This window comes from Nomascus leucogenys, chromosome 10, assembly GCF_006542625.1.
Source record: "Nomascus leucogenys isolate Asia chromosome 10, Asia_NLE_v1, whole genome shotgun sequence".
In the NCBI taxonomy this organism is placed as follows: Eukaryota; Metazoa; Chordata; class Mammalia; order Primates; family Hylobatidae; genus Nomascus; species Nomascus leucogenys.
Genome location: NC_044390.1, coordinates 64,995,966 through 65,013,496, shown reverse-complemented (window position 1 = coordinate 65,013,496; position 17,531 = coordinate 64,995,966). Strand labels below are relative to the sequence as shown.

Genomic DNA, 17,531 nt, shown 5'->3' with positions numbered 1-17,531 from the left:
GCCCGGGGCTCAGGTGTTGCTCGTGCTTCAGCCTCCCAAGTATCTGGGACTACAGGCGTGCACCACCATGCCTGGCTAATTTTTTTGTTTTTTTTTAGTAGAGATGGGGTTTCGCCATGTTGGCCAGGCTAGTCTCAAACTCCTGACCTCAGGTGATCCTCCCGCCCCGGCCTCCCAAAGTGCTGGGATTACAGGTGTGAGCCACCGTGCCTGGCCTATATTTATATATATTTAAAGAGATGGGGTCTTACTATGTTGCCGAGGCTGGTCTTAAATTCCTGGGCTCAAGCGATTCTACTGTCTCACTTTCCCAAAGTGTTGGGATTATAAGCATGAGCCACTGCACCCAACCCTATATATGTGTGTGTGTGTGTGTGTGTGTGTGTGTGTGTGTGTGTGTGTGTATATATACAACTGTGAACACCTATTGGGGAAATATGTGTGTGTGTGTGTGTGTGTATACAACTGTGAACACCTATTGGGGAAATGTGTGTGTGTGTGTGTGTCCCCAATAGGTGTTCACAGTTGTACAACATAACTACCAAAAATAGCAAGACTATATCCGCCACAAATAATGCAAATAGCTGCCTGAATAGCAGATTTATGGTCTCCTTTTTTGTGGTAGTGATAGATAGGTAAATAGGTAAATAGGTATCTCACACATGTATCACATGTATTTTATTTTAATTTTTTTAGTTGTAGTTGTGGAGACAGGATCTCACTCTGTTGCCCAGGCTGGAGTGCAGTGCCGTGATCTTGGCTCATGGCAACCTCCACCCCCTGGGCTCAAGTGATCCTCCCATCTGGAGGAGGAAATTTTGCCTGGGCCTTCTCAACTGTTCACCTGGCCTGCAGGCTCCTGTTTTGAGATATTTCTATACCCAGAACTGACCTGGCCCCTCCCCTGCTCTCAACCCTCCCATGGCTCCCCAGCACCCTCTGGGGCAAAACCCAAACGCCTCAGTGTGGTGTTTGAGGTTGAGACTCTCCAATCTCACATGTCCCGATGTCACATTCAGGCACCACACGTGGCGGGCCACACCAGGGTCTGTCTCTGCCCTATGCCCCTGCCTGTCCCCTCTATCAGAATGCCCTTTCCCCGTTGCCATGGCCACCATTCTGGTCTCTCCGACAACCCCCTCTCGGGGTTCCAGTGGCTTCTCCCCTCTCTGGCTCAGAGGCCCAGGAAAGAGAGAGAAGACCAAGCAAGGGGTGGCTGAAGTCCCAAGGCCATGAACTTTCAGGAAGTGAGGAGGGGTCTGGCAGGGAAGGGAGGCCTGGGGCGGGGCAGAGGGCAGGGAGGGGAAGGGTCCTGACCTCTGATCTCCTCCCCCCAAGAATGTGACCCTGGCCATGGCCGTGTTCACCATCCTGACCTTCATCTATTTCTTCAACAAGGTGAGCGGGAGGAGGGCAGAGGTGGGGGCTGAGTCTCTGTCTCCCTGGCCCAGTTTTGTCATCTTGGTCTCTTTCTCTCCCATGTCTCTGTATATCTCCCTGTTTTCCTCTCTCAGGCTCAGCAGTGAGAAGACGCAGTAACTCCCCACCCAATGGCCCTGCCTCTCCGGCTACCATCGCTCTGAGGCCAAATAAATGTAACTGAATCCGCACATCCTGCTCCCCCGACCCACTGCCCCTGCGCCTGGCCTCGGGCCTACACCACACCTGGGGGCTCCATGTTTCAGGAGGGAGTGGGGTGGGGGTCCGGACTCCAGGATTTGAGGTAGGAGAGTGGTGAGGGCCCACACTCTCAGATTTGAGACTAGGAGCTGAGAATCTGAGCTGGGTTTTGAGGGATGAGTAGGAGTCTGTGTGGGGCCATTCCAAGAAGAGGAAGAACATTTCAACCTGGTGTAAGGACACAGGGGGAAGAAGAAGCAGGGCAGATTGAGCACCCAGCACCAACACAGGCTGCTGTGTACTTCGGATTTGTTACTTCCCTTGATCCCCTGATTTCTTCTCCATCAGACAAAGGCGAAAATTTGTGTCCAGTGGGCCCCAGAAAACCACAGCCAGGGCAGCCTGAGATCCAAAATGTGAATGCACTTTGTCAGCTGCAGTGCGTCTGTAGTTATCATCGTCATCTTCATCACTGTCATGCTGTATCAACACATCTTCCTCTTTATTTTTATTTTTTATTTTTTTCTTTTTGAGATGAGATCTCACTCTGTTGCCCAGGCTAGAGTGCAGTGGTATGATCAGAGCTCACTGCAACCCTGAACTCCCAGGCTCAAGCAATCCTCCTGCCTCGGCCTCCTGAGTAGCTGGGACTGTAGGTGTTCACCACCATGCCCAGCTAACTTTTTAATTTTTTTAGAGACAAGGTCTCACTATGTTGCCCAAGCTGGTCTCTAACTCATGGCCTCAAGCAATCCATCTACCTCACCCTCCCAAAGTGTCGGAATTACAGGTGTGAGCCACTGTACTCAACCTCTTTTCTCTTCTTAACAAACTCCTATTTAACCTTCAACACCCACCAGCAATGTCCCTTCCTATAAAAGTGTGCAGACCCGCCCCCATAGGCAGTTCACTAGCAGCCCCCTTGCTTAGTGCCCTTCCCCCACCCCCTGCCTCTATCTCCAGCATCCTCAGATCAATGCCCTAGGGGACACTTCCACCTTCAGTTGCATTTCACCTACTTTCTCATCTAGTCAAAAGCAATTTCATTTCAGCTCAATGTCGGAAAAGGCAGCTCTGGAGTAGGGTTGACTGTACATGCTAGATTTTCTTGAAAAAGCCCAACAAATTTCCTTCCATCCCTCCCCTGCCCCCTCCCCTCCCTTCCCCTTTCCCCTCCCCTCCCCTCCCCTCCTTCCCTTCCATCCTTTCTTTCCTTCCTTCCTTCCCGGAGTTTTGCTCTTGTTGCCCAGGCTGGAGTGCAATGGTGCAATCTCGGCTCACTGCAACCTCTGCTTCCCAGGTTCAAGCAGTTCTTCTGCCTCAGCCTCCCGAGTAGCTGAGATTACAGGCATGCGCCACCACACCCAGCTAATTTTGTATTTTTAGTAGAGATGGGGTTTCTCCATGTTGGTCAGGCTGGTCTCGAACTCCCAGCCTCAGGTGATCCACCCGTCTCGGCCTCCCAAAGTACTGGCATTACAGGCATGAGCCACTGTGCCCGGCCTCACAGATTTCTTTTTATTTTATTTTATTTTATTTTATTTTATTTTATTTTATTTTATTTTAGATGGAGTCTCGCTCTGTTAAACTCAGGCTGGAGTGCAATAGTGCGATCTCGGCCCACTGCAACTTCCACCTCCCAGGTTCAAGCAGTTATCGTGCCTCAGCCTCCCAAGTAGCTGGGACTACAGGCACCCGCCACCACGCCTGGCTAAGTTTTGTATTTTTAGTAGAGACAGGATTTCACTATGTTGGCCAGGCTGGTCTTGAACTCCTGACTTAGTGATCTGCCCGCCTCAGTCTCTCAAAGTGCTGGTATTACAGGGGTGAGCCACCGCGCTTGGCCACAAATTTCAGTAATAAACATTCATAGTCACACTGTAATTTTATCTCAAATTAATAGAATTTTTGTGGATCACCAACATTTTAGGCTAACGTTTTAGCGTCAATGGCAATAGCGCCCTCCTGAAGTTCTCAAAAGCTTCCCGATTTGGAGGCTGGCTTTACTTTCGAGTTGTTGGCTGCAAAACTCCAAATAACCACATAGTGGCGGTGTTGCACTATTTTCTCAGCCAGAAATTGGTTGCCTTAAGGGTTGAGTGCAAGAAATAAACGGTCGTTTGGGCAAAACCACAATTTGTTTGTTTGTTTGTTTGTTTGTTTGTTTGTTTGTTTTTGAGACAGAGTCTCGCTCAAAACCACAATTTTTTGAGACCTGGGTGGGGGGTCCTGGCTGCTTCCTCCCTCCTCTCTGCCTGGGCTTCCTCCCCCACTGGACCCTCACCCCAGCCTTCTGTCTCTCTCCTCCAGTCTTCAGAGGGGTCCTCCTGGACCCAGAGCTGACCCTGTCCCTTTCTCCTCACAGCCCTCCAGTGGCCCTACGCCCCCACCCAAGATAAGAATCCCAGGCCCTCCACTGAGCATTGGAGGCTGCATGTAACCTGACCCCTCCAGGCTTTATGTATATATATATATCACCCACCTCCCATGCCCGCCCTGGTGTAATCTTGGCCACAGCAAACTCGAAAATAGTCCCAAATGCAGCACCACGCATTTGCACTGCTGGGTCCCAGCCTGGAATGCCCTCTCCCATGTCTTTGTTTGTTTGAGATGGAGTTTCGCTCTTTCACCCAGGCTGGAGTGCAGTGGCATGATCTTGGCTCACTGCAACCTCCGCCTCCCAGGTTCCAACGATTCTCCTGCCTCAACCTCCCGAGTAGCTGGGATTACAGGTGCCTGTCACCACACCCAGCTTGATTTTTGTATTTTTAGTAGAGACGGGGTTTCACCATGTCGGCCAGGCTGGTCTTGAACTCCTGACCTCAGGTGATCTGCCCGCCTTGGCCTCCCAAAGTGCTGGGATGATAGGCAGTAGCCACTGCACCCGGCCTCCCATGTCTGTTTTGTGTCATTTCCCTACCTTGAATGCTAAGCAAAATTGGTCTCTCCTGTCTGCTGCCCCGACTTTGCCTCTCCTCCTTCCTGGCTGTGACAGGGAGCTTCAGGGTGGGGTCTCTCTGAGCAGCATCTGACCCCTGGTGAGCCCCCAGCTGGGGCTTGGCTGTCAATGTTTGGGAAAGACTTTTTTTCATTGTTGTTAGCTACCATTTATTAAGCAGCTCTTGTTTGCTAAGCCACCATGCAAGTTACTGTGCAGTGAGTTTTACGAGGTCACCTCTACACCCAGTCCTGTTTTGAGAGCAGGATGGGGGTGGGGAGTGCCATGGAGGGAACAACAACAATAAAAAAGACACCATTCCCACCCTGAAGGAGTTGACAGTACGTGTAAGAACATAACATCAAGCCTTACATTTGTGCAACAGTTCACAGTTTTCTTTTTCTTTCTTTTTTTCTTTTTTTGAGACAGGGTCTCACTCTGTCACACAGGCTGGAGTGCAGTGGCGCGGATCATGGCTCACAGCAGCCTCTACCTCCTGGGTTCAAGGGATCCTCCCACCTCAGCCTCGCTAGCAGCCGGGACCACAGGTGCACGCCACTATGCTTGGCTAATTTTTTTTTTATTTTTATTTTTAGTAGAGATGAGGTCTTTCTATGTTGCCCAGGCTGGTCTTGAACTCCTGGTCTCAAACAATCCCCCCACCATGGTCTCCCAAAGTGTTGGGATTACAGGCATGAGCCACAGCACCCCCATCACCACTAACGAATATTGACAACAAAGCTGGTCTTTGCAGTTTCACCCCAATTTTCATCCACACCCCCGGGTTTGAACTGCTCAGTGCTGACTTTCTCAGTCCTCTGGGAGCTATCAAGGTTGTATTTTCTTTTCTTACTTTTTTTTTAAGACGGAATCTCTGTCTCCCAGGCTGGAGTGCAGTGGCGCGATCTCAGCTCACTGCAACCTCCACCTCCTGGTTCAAGTGATTCTTCTGTCTCAGCCTCCTGAGTAGCTGGGATTACAGGTGCCATCACACCTGGGTAATTTTTTTTGGTATTTTGGTATTTCTTTTTTTCTTTTCTTTTCTTTTTCTTTTTTTTTTTTTTTTTTGAAATGGAGTCTTGCTTTGTCACCCAGGCTGGAGTGCAGTGACGAGATCTTGGATCACTGCAACCTCCACCTCCCGAGTTCAAGCGATTCTCCTGCCTCAGCCTCCCAAGTAGCTGGGATTACAGGTGCACACCACCACACTTGGTTAATTTTCATATTTTTAGTAGAGACAGGGTTTCGCCATGTTGGCCAGGCTGGTCTCGATCTCCTTAACTCAGATGATCCACCTGCTTTGGCCTCCCAAAGTGCTGGGATTAACAGGCTTGAGCCACCATGCTCGCGTTTTTTTTTTTTTTTTTCTTTTGTATTTCTAGTAGAGACGGGGTTTCACCATGTTGGCCAGGCTGGTCTCAAACTCCTGACCTCAAGTGATCCGCCTGCCTCGGCCTCCCAAAGTGCTGGGATTATAGGCGTGAGCAACCATGCCCGGCCCAAGGTTGTATTTTCTTTTTTTTTTTTTTATTTTGAGACAGAGTCTCGCTCTGTTGCCCAGGCTAGAGTGCAGTGGCACAATCTCCACTCACTGCAACCTCCAGCTTCCGGGTTCACGCCATTCTCCTGCCTCAGCCTCCCGAGTAGCTGGGGCCACAAGCGCCCGCCACCGCGCCTGGCTATTTTTTTTTTTAATATTTTTACTAGAGACGGGGTTTCACCGTGTTAGCCAGGATGGTCTCGATCTCCTGACCTCGTGATCCGCCTGCCTCGGCCTCCCAAAGTGCTGGGATTACAGGCGTGAGCCACCACGCCCGGCCCCAAGGTTCTATTTTCACAACCACAGATAGACGGGTCTCAGCCCAGCTGCCCGCAGAAATCCCTGGGGAGGTTTTGAAATTCCCAGAGCCGAGCTCCACCCTGGACCACTTAAACCGCAAGGTCTGGGGATGGGGCCCGGGCATCGATTTTATTTTAAAAGCTCTCCCTAGAGATTCTGCTGTGCAGCCAGGGTCGAGCCCTCATTGTAATGCGTTCCCAGAAGACGGAGAGGTCGATTTTCCTCTTCTTGGAGCTGAGTGCATTTCAGAGGGAGCTCCGTGGATACATCGAAGCCTCAAAACATGGGGCCAAATTTACCTTTCAGTTTGGATACATTCAGGAGCTTGAAAATGAAGGAAGGCGAAGCGCATCGTTCCCCAGGGCAGAGGGCCTGGTGCGCATGGTCAGAAGGCACTTGCATATTTCACAACAGACTCCTTCAGGAACCAGAAAAGCCGGTGGCCTGCTCCTGTCCCTCATTCTGTCCCACGTGCGAGGACCAGCAAGCTCTGTTTGCACACAACTATTTGGCTTCAGCACTGGCTGTCCCAAATCTCAGGAGGGCCACAGCCCAGAAATGTGGCAGGTGGCGGCGGCCTGGGTCAGCAGGCAGCCGCTGGCATTGAAGGTCAGGGAGGCCAGGCTGGGGTCTGGGTGGCAGAAGGCGCCACCCAGGGGCCAGCCAGAGCGCGTCCAGGTGAGGGTCAGGGCAGGAGGGCGGTGAAGATGGCGTTGGCTGTGGCCTGGTGGCCGAACCAGATGGCGGACAGCGGGGGAGGCGGGAGGGGCCCTGCGGCCCAGATCACCAGGCTGTGGCTGGCCATGTCCAGGAGGTACGAGGTGATAGCAGCCAGGGAGGAGAGGAGGAGGAAGGCAGGCACAGGGCTGCAAGGAGTGCTACCCGCCGTGTCTCCAGAGGGTCCTCCATGGCTGGACGATGCTATTGGGACCCACAGGCCTCCAGGTTAGCCCGTCCCACTGCCATTCCCACAACCTGGCCAGGTCCCTCGCCTCAGGGATGGCCCCATCAGCCGCCCAGACCCTGGCACCATCCTTTCCCCATTCTTTCTCTTCCAACTGACTCTGCCCCGTCGCCTCCCCTCTATCCCTGTTACGATGGCCCAGATTGGGCCTCCTCCTCCTCCTGGCCTCCCTGCCTCCAGTCTCCCTGCTCCAGTCCACCCTCACATGGCTTCAGAGCTGACCTGCCTCTCCTCGGCTCATAACCTTCCCATGGTTCCCCAGTGCCCCTGGACAAAGTCCCCCTCCACCAAACAGCTAGCCTTTGTCTCCTGCCTCACTCCCTTAAACTCTGCTGCCCTCCTTCATCCTCCAGGAAACCTGCATTCTTCAGCCTCAAAGCCCCACAAGGTGGCTACCCTGCACAGTTGTGCCCCTCAGGTTCAGAGAGAGGGATTCACTTGCTCCACGTCCCACTACAAAGCAGAGACCAAGCCTGGACTCAAACTCACATCCGTGAGACTTCAGAGGCTCGACGTCAGCTCAGGGGATTCACACCCAGATCCTGCCCTGTCTGTGGGCCTCAGCGTATGCCTCCGCTCCCTCACTCTGTCTGTGGGCCTCAGCGTATGCCTCCGCTCCCTCACTCTGTCTGTGGGCCTCGGCGTATGCCTCCGGTCCCTTGTGTCCAGAATTCACTGGCAGATGGGGAGCAGGTGTCTTCAAGGGCTTCTGAGCAGGAGCTGGTGGCCTGGTCTTCCCCAGAAGACCCAAAGAGGGACTGTGTGGGCAGCTCCCCAGTGGAGAGAAGAGGAAGTGGGAGCTGAGTCCTGGCTGGAGATCGGAGAGGCTGCCAAGCAGGGTCTGAACATGGACCTCAGTTTTCTCCTCTGAAAGCGGAAGGACTCATTTATTCCCCCAAGGGCTGTCTTCCCATTGCTCCCAGGATAAGGTCCTAGCCCCTCTGCCTGGCATTTGCAGCCCTGCTGGTTGTGGCCCCGCCCCCTTCACCAGCCTCTTAGCTTACCACTTCCCTTCTTTCTGCTCTGCGGTTCCTAGAACAAGCCACACAGTTTCACACACTTGTGCACACATGCAGCCTTTGTCCTTGCTGTTTCTTCATCCTAGAGTAGCTTGCTTTATCCCATCTCTGCAGACAGCAAACTCCTACTCATCCTTCAAAACCCTACTGGGTGCCACCTTCCCTGGAACCCCTTCTCTAACCACCAATTACCCCATCGGGCTGGGTCTGGTATCACCTTCCTTGTATAAAGGGTCTCTGAGAAAGAGTTAGTTCAGCCTGCACCAAGGGTGGGAACTAAGTATCTACTATGTACAGAGCAGTGTGTTATCTCGTTTACATGCACCATTTTCATTAATTCCAAGAACACTGTGAGGAAGATACTATTGCTGTCCTCATTTTGTCAAGGGGAAAACGGAGGCACAGAACAGGGTCAAGTAACCGGGCCACAACTGAGAAAGAGATCCAGGTGGACCGACTCCAGGATCTGAAGTCTTAAGTGTTGCATTATCCTGCCCAGACACATATTGAGTGAATGAATGAATGAATGAATGATCCTTGCACAATCAAACCCCCACAAGGCCCCAGGACATGTCTGTAAATGAATGAGTGAATGAATGTATTTCCATTTCCATCTGGCAAACTCCTACTCATACATCAATTCCCAATTCAAATGTCCCCTCCTCCAGGAAGCCCTCTTTGACTTTCCGAGTAGAATCCTCCTACAACCTCTTTCCCTCCCCTGACCCCCTTGATCCCCCTAGGCTGGAAATGAATGTGCCCTATGTATGTCATGAACAGCCTGGGAGCCCCCCAAGGGCTGATTCATATCTGAGTCCCCAGTATCACCCAGCTCAGGGGGAGGCCTGCAGGGAGCTTCCAGACATATATGCATAGGGAGCTGATGATCTGGAGACAGACCAGGAGGAAGAAGAGGCTAAAGCCCAAAGATAAGAGACGCAGAACCTCAGGCTGGTTCTCCAGAGTAGAGACAGCCAGGACTGCTGAGAGAGCACTATACTAGGAGTCCACAGATGGCCCACCCTCTGGCCTTCACCTTACTTCAGCCCCCTGTGCCACCTAATTCCTCACACAGCTTTCTGAGCCCAGTTTTCTCAGGTGGAGGCCAAGGCTCCTTCAGCAATTCGGGAGTGAGTAACACGGCACAGCACGCTGCAGACGTCGCCATACTGGATCCTCCCTCAGGCTTCCTCCCTGTTCCTCAGTGCACCCAGCACTCTCCCACCTCTCAGCCTTTGCACCTACCTGGAGTACCCTTCCTTATGGAACCCCCTGGCTGCCTCACGTCATTCAGGTCTCTGCTCAAAGGCAGCTTTTTTTTTTTTTTTTTTTTTTTGAGACAGAGTCTCGCTCTGTCACCCAGGCTGGAGTGCAATGGCGCAATCTTGGCTCACTGCAGCCTCCACCTCCTGGGTTCAAGCGATTCTCCTGTCTCAGCCTCCTGAGTAGCTGGGATTGCAGGCGTGCACCACCAGGCCCAGCTAATTTTTTTTCTGTGTGTGTATTTTTAGTAGAGATGGGGTTTCACCATGTTGGCCAGGCTGGTCTTAAATTCCTGGCCTCAGGTGATCCACCCGCCTCGGCCTCCCAAAGTATTGGGATTACGGGCGTGAGCCACTGCACTTGGCCAAAGGCCTTTTCTGAGAAGACTTCCATGACCACCCTGTGTAAAGTGGCAGCTCCTCAGCACCTGCTCACCCCTTACCCCTCCTTTTCTCCCCTTCAGAGCACTTCTGATCCTGCATTGTTTGAAATTTCTGTATAGTGTTGTCTGCATCCCTGCCTCATCCCGATGCTTTAACATAGCGACTTTGTGAGAGCAGGCCAGGCGGGGGGGCACACGCCTGTAATCCCAGCACTTTGGGAGACAGGTGGATCACCTGAGGTCAGGAGTTCGAGACCAGCCTGGCCAATATGGTGAAACCCCATCTCTATGAAAAATACAAAAATTAGCAAGGCATGGTGGTGCACACCTGTAATCCCAGCTACTCGGGGGCCTGAGGCAGGAGAATCACTTGAACCCAGGAGATGGAGGTTGTAGTCAGCCAAGATTATGCCACTGCACTCCAGCCTGGGTGACAGAGAGAGACTCCATCTCAAAAAATAATAATAAAAATAAATAAATAAATAAATAAATAAATAAATAAAATAGGTGTAATTAGTTTCCTCTTGCTGCTGTAACAAATTACCTTAAATTTAGTAGTGGTCAGAAGTCCTAAATAGGTCTTTCTGGCTCTAAAGGAGAATCTGTTTCCTTTCTTTTCCTAGGTTCTAGAGGACACTCACATTTCCTGGCTCAAGGCCCTGCCCACATTTTCAAGGCTCGAGGTCCCTTCCAGTATCTTCTTTTTTTCTTTTTTGAGATGGAGTCTCACTCTGTTGCCCAGGCTGGAGTGCAGTGGCATGATCTCGGCTCACTGCAACCTCCACTTCCTGGGTTCAAGTGATTCTCCTGCCTCAGCCTCCCAAGTAGGTGGGATTACAGGTGTGCACCACCACGCCCAGCTAATTTTTGTATTTTTAGTGGAGACAGGGTTTCACCATGTTGGCCAAGCTGGTCTCGAACTCCTGACCTCAGGTGATCCGCCCACCTCAGCCTCCCAAAGTGCTGGGATTACAGGCATTAGCCACTGCGCCCAGCCCCTTCCTGCATCTTCAAAGCCATCTAGATAGGATCTTCAGATCTTTCCCTCACTCTCACCTGTGTGCCTCCCTCTTCTACTTAAAGCAACTTTGTCCGATCTGTGGCCCACAGGCTGCAGGTGGCCCAGGAAAAATTAGTAAAGCTTCTTAAAACATTATGAGATTTTTTTGTAATTTTTTTTAGCTCATCAGCTATTGTGTTAATGTATTTTATGTGTGGCCCAAGACATTTCTTCTTCCAATGTGGCACAGCGAAGTCAAAAGATTGGACACCCCTGACTTAAGCCCTGTGATTATGTTAGGCCCGCTTAGATAACCCAGGCTAATCTCCCTATGTTAAGAAAGCAACCTTAATTCCATTGGTAACTTTAATTTCCCTTTGCCATGTGGTATGACACAGTCACAGGTTCTGGGGATTAGGATGTGGACATTTTGGGGCCATTAATCCACCTACCACAAAGGGCATGGGGACCCTCCCTCACTCCCACCCATCCATTCAGTCAACGATGTTTATTGAGCACTGACTCGCAACTGGAAACTGTTTCAGGTACAAACTGGATGGAAAATCCCTGTTCTTATTTTATGTATTTATTTTTTTGACACAGAGTCTCCATCATCCAGGCAGGAGTGCAGTGGCATGATCATGGCTCCCTGCAACATCTGTCTCCCGGGATCAAGCAATTCTCCTGCCTCAGCCTCCCGAGTAGCTGGGATTACAGGTGTGTGCCACCACACCTGGCTAATTTTTGTATTTTTAGTAGAGATGGGGTTTCACCATGTTGGCCAGGCTGGTCTTGAACTCCTGACCCTAGGTGATCCATCCACCTCGGCCTCCCAAAGTGCTGGGATTACAGGCGTGAGCCACCGCACCTAGCCTCTGAGGCATTTTTGAGATCAGGGTCTGGGCCTACTCCTCTGGGGGTCCCCAGAACCTACAACCAATGGGAGTCACACAGGGGCCCCCATTTTCAAAGGAGTGAATCACTGACACTTAATAAACCCAGATCAATCAGCGCGAGACTGTATATGTGCAAAGGGGCATCGTTCAGCACTGGGCACATCCCAGGCACGGTGGACACAGCAGCAAAGGGAACAGACAAAAATCCCCCACCATGGTGGGGAGACATTAGGTGCGGCTGTCACTCCCCCGCCTTTTCCTTTTATTCCACGTGAACAAGAACGGAAACCAGGAAACCCACACCACTTCTGGTGGTGTGTGGGGAAGGACCTGGGCTCTGGACTCCCACGGTTCTACATTCCAATCTCGGCCCTGACATCCATGTCCTGGCTGGGACCTTGGTCCCCAGGAGCTGCTGTGCCCCAGCAGAGCTGCCGTGAGCATTGGAGATTACGGGATTGCCCGTCAACAGGAGCAGAACCTACAACTCTGCAGCCACGCGGGAGGGTTTCGGGAGCACAGGGCTGGGAAGGTGTCAGGAGGTGAGGATTCCCATGACAGCTATTTTCCGACACTTGATGACAGTCTGTCTGTCTCCTACGGCTGGGAACATCTCAAACCAGGCCACGATGGGGGCGCCGCCTCCCCTCCCGTATTGCCTGAGAGAAACAGAGGTAGTGATTAAGAGCGCGTAATTACCTCTCCTGCCAGGGAGGTGAATGTCTTTCTGTGGAATCATTCCGTTCAGAACTGTCTGCCCCCAGGCTGCGAGCTCTATGAGGGCAGAGACTCCATTCTTTTCAGGCACGTTTAAATCCCCAGGGTGACAGAGATTTGCACCTACTATGAGCTCAGCCAACACTTGTAGGGACAGGGTATAGCAAGGAGGCAGAGGCTGTAGGCTCTGAGGGATAGACAGCCCTGCTCTGAAGTGTCAGTTTCTCCCCTGCAATGTTAGCCTCTCCCGCTGAATGTTAGCACCCTTATTTGAATGTTAGCCCCTCCTCCTGAATGTCAATTTCTCCCCTGCAATGTTAGGTCCTGCCCCTGAAATGTCCATTTCTCTCCTGCGATGTTAGCTCCTCCCCTCTTAAATGTCAATTTCTTTCCCGCGATGTTAGCTACTCCCCTCTGAAATGTCAGTTTCTCTCCTGTGATGTTAGCCCCTCCTCATTGTTAGCTCCTCCCCCTAGAAGGTCCATTTCTCCCTAGAGATTGTCAGTTCCTCCCCTTGGCATGTTACCCCCTCCCTCATAAAGGTTGGCCCCTCCTTTATTGCCTGAGAGAAACAGAGGTAGTGATTAAGAGCATGCAATTACCCTAATATGTTAGAAACAGAGGTAGTGATTAACAGTGTGTAATTGTACTAAAAATATTAGCCCCTCCTCCTGAAATGTTAGCTCCTCCTCCCTGAAATATTAGCTCTTCCCCCTGGGATGTTAGTCCCTCCCCTCTGAATGTCAATTTCTTTCCCTAGAAGATCAGTTTCTCCCTTTGGAATTTTAGCCCCGCCTCCTAAAGTTATCCACTCCCCCTAAATGCTAGCCCCTCTCCCTTAAATGTTAGCCCCTCCCCCTGGCACGTCAGTGCTACCCCCTAGAATGCTAGTCCTTCAAAGGTAGGTATCTTTGTCTTCTCTGACTTTCTCCCACTCCAAAAACAGTGACCTTCACCAGACAGGCGCTCGGTAAACATAACTGGATGGGTTGATGGAGTCAGACCGGTCAAGTTCCCATCCTACACTTAACTTGCTTTGTGACCTTCTTTTTTTTTTTTTTTTTTTAAGACGGAGTCTCACTGTGTCGCCCAGGCTGGAGTGCAGTGGCACGATCTCGACTCACTGCAGCCTCAGCCTCCCGGGTTCAAGCAATTCTCGTGCCTCAGCCTCCAGAGTAGCTGGCATTACAGGCATGCACCACTACACCCGGCTGATGCTTGTATTTTTAGCAGAGACGGGGGTTTCATCATGTTGGCCAGGCTGGTCTCGAACTCCTGACCTCAGGTGATCCGCCCGCCTCAGCCTTCCAAAGTGCTGGGATTACAGGCGTGAGCCACTGTACCCAGCCAGCTGTGTGACCTTCGGTAAATGACTTTACCTCTCTGAGCCTCGAGTTTCCTCCTCTGTACAACGGGAATAATCGCAGCACCGCCCTCAGGGTTGTGATGCTGACTTTGGGAGTTCACACGTTTAGAAAGCTCTGGACAGGGCCTGGTACTTAGGTTACGATCAATACCTGTGAGCTGTCATTATTTAAGGGATGAAGGCGTGAATCGCAGTCTTCAGCTGTTTTAGCAATTCTATTGGATACGGATTTTTAGTCCCTGTTTGGCAGAGTATAATCCGGAGGCTTAACTCACCTTCCACGACTCTCTCTCGCCGAGGCTGCCCAGGAAAATGCCAGATCCTTTCAAGTACGGGGCCGTGCCCAGCTCCCGCGCGCTCCCCGAGACTCAAACCCACCTCCACCACCGCGCCTGGCTCTGCCCCAGCAAAGACCACGTCTCCCCAGGGAGGATCCTGCAGCCGGCTCTAAAAACCGCAGAGCCTCCTCGGAAGAATGCTGAACCGCATTCATTAGAAAATCAATGCAAATTAAAAACCTCCGCGGGATCCCACTTTTCTCCTCTGAGAAGGCAAAGATCAAAGAGGCTGACTTGGCGGTTGCTGCGTTGGCGAAGCCGTGGGAAACAGGCTTGCAGAGCGCTCGCGGCGGCGTCTGCGACATCGAACACGCCCTCTAATCCGGCAGTTCCCCAGGAGGAATTTATGCAACAGAGGATGATACTGATCACAGCAAACACATCGCACCTCCTCGGTGCCAGGCACGGAGCCAAGCGCCCCACCCACGGCAACGCAAGTCATCCTCACAGCGACCCTCTCAGGGAGCTACTGCCGTTATCCCCATTTTACATTGGTGGAAACTGAGGCACGGAGAGTGGAAGCAACTTGTGTCCCATTGTGCTCTTCTGCCTTCCTGAAGCATTCACAAAAGTACACAAACAAAAATGTAAAAGAATATTATTGTTGGTTTTGTGTGTGTGTACCTGTGTGCACACATGAGAGAGAGAGAGAGAGACAGAACATGGAAAAGAGTATTTTTCCTTCCAAAGAACCAGCTTCTTACTATTGTCCACAATTTTTTACTTTAAATTAATTCCCTCTAATCTCTATGAATGCTTCCTTTCAACTTTTAGTGCACTATTTTATAGTTGTTTTTTCTCTTCCTGAATTGTTTGCGTTGCTAATTTCTTCTCGGACTTTCTCTCTCTCTCTTCTAATTACAATTAAATTAAAGGCTGGGTGCAGTGGCTCACACCTGTAATTTCAACACTTTGGGAGGCCAAGGTGGGAGGATGGCTTGAGCTCAGGTGTTTGAGATCAGCCTTGGTAACATAGCAAGACCCCATCTCTACCAATAAATTAAATAAATAAATAAAACAAATCGCTGGGCATGGTGGAGACACTGGGAAGGCTGAGGTGGGAGGATCACTTAAGCCTGGGAGGTTGAGGCTACAGTGAGCGATGGTGCCACCATACTCCAGTCTGGGTGACAGAGTGAGACCCTGTCTCAAATGAACAACAACAAAACAAATAAATAAGCTATAGATTTTCTTCTGAGCACAGCTTTGTCCCCATCTCATAAGATTTTTAAAAAATATTTATTTATTTATTTATTTATTTATTTATTTATTTATTTTTGAGACAGAGTCTTGCTCTGTCACCCAGGCTGGAGTGCAGTGGCACGATCTCAGCTCACTGTAACTTCTGCCTCCAGGATTCAAGCGATTCTCCTCCCTCAGCCTCCCGAGTAGCTGGGACTACAGGCGTGCACCACCACGCCCGGCTAATTTTTGTATTTTTAGTAGAGATGGGGTTTCATCATGTTGGCCAGGCTGGTCTCAAACTCCTGACCAGAGGTGATCTGCCTGCCTCGGCCTCCCAAAGTGCTGGGATTACAGGTATGAGCCATCATGCCTGGCCATAAGTTTTTACATGTAGTGTCCTTTAAATGAAGTAGAACTTCAGTTTTAATTATCAGTTGAACCAAGATGTTATTTAGAAGGGTGTTTTGTAATGTCCAAGGCCTGTATTACTTCTGCTTTGGGAAATCAACCTATGTTTTTTTTGTGACCTAATGCATAGTCTTCTTCTTTTTTTTTTTGGCAAGGAGAGGCAGAGAATAACATTGCAGGATCCTGCTTTTTAAAAAATGCTCCATGCCAAGGGCAGTGGTTCACATGTGTAATCTCAACACTTTGGGAGGCTGAAGCAGGAGGATTGCTTGAGGCCAGGAATTCAAGACCAGTCTGGGCAACATAGCAAGATTCTGTCTCTACAAAAAAAAATTTAACGAGGGCATGATAGCACATGCCTGTCGTCCCAGCTACTTGGGAGGCCAAGGCAGGAGGATTGCTGGAGCCCAGGAATTCAAGGCTGCAGGGAGCTATGACCATGCCACTCTACTCCCGCCTGGCCAACAAAGCAAGACCCTGACTCAAAAAAAAAATTGCTCCACAGTTTATTATTGGAACAGTTAGGAAATTTGAATATGGCCTGTTTATTAGATAACACCAATGGTAAAGCTCTCGAGGGAGATAATAATATTATAATTTTACAGGGAAAATGCCCTTGTTTTTAGAAGATACAGGCCAAAGAATTAATAGGTAAAATATCGTGACGTCCTACCCGCGCCAACTTTAACACAGTTCAACATTTTTGGGAGGTACCTCTGAGCATTGTGCCCCTTGCAGCACAGTGGATATGCCGAGGGCTCCCTCCCTGGGTTTCCCAGACCTCATGTCCCCGTCTTGGTCTGCTCATTATACTGGATGTACTACGGTGCATGGACAGATGGAGAGAGAGACCAACCAAATGTGAGGATGGACAAATATTAGCACTGATATATTTAATTGAAATATATTGGCCAGGGTGGGGAGGCTCGTGCCTGTAATCCCAGCACTTTGGGAGGCCGAGGCGGGTGGATCACCTGAGGCCAGGAGTTCAAGACCAGCCTGGCCAGCATAGAGAAACCCCATCTCTACTAAAAATACAAAAAAAAAAAAAAATTAGCCAGATGAGGTGGCACATGCCTGTAATCCCAGCTACTCGGGAGGCTGAGGCAGGAGAATCACTTGAACCTGGGAGGCAGAGGTTGCAGTGAGCTGAGATGGCACCACTACACTCCTGCCTGAATGACAGAGGGATACTCCATCTCAAAAAACAAAACAAAACAAAGCAAAACAAAAGTTATCCTTAAAGGAGCTGGAGGACTGACTGAGAGGGCAAGGAGGTGGGAGGGGAGCCCTGAGGTGGCCACGTTGTTTTATGGCTGGGTTGCCTGATTGTTCACTTGGTGATAAATCAAACGAATTACCCCAGTTCTATTTTCTTTTTGTATTGTTCAGAATGTTTTATTGAATAATTTTCAAAGTTTCAAAAATATCATTGCATCAAATTCAAAGCAACTCATCAGTGGGGATTAAGGAACTACTTTTGTGCACAGTATATACATATAAGGGAATACTTAGCCACCACCATTGAAAAGTCATGTGCTAGACATCTTATGTATTTCCATCCCAAAGGTATACTCTTTGGAAAATACTCACGT

At 50.4% G+C, this 17,531-nt stretch overlaps 1 long non-coding RNA gene across 1 annotated transcript; it reads left to right on the top strand.

Moving 5' to 3' along the window:
• The first annotated feature begins 1,126 nt into the window (after window positions 1–1,126).
• LOC115836981 lies at window positions 1,127–16,430 on the top strand. The gene is made up of 4 exons (XR_004032033.1): window positions 1,127–1,247; window positions 1,339–1,398; window positions 1,515–1,595; window positions 16,092–16,430. It is a non-coding gene; the product is annotated as an uncharacterized LOC115836981 (long non-coding RNA).
• Window positions 16,431–17,531: the final 1,101 nt, after the last annotated feature.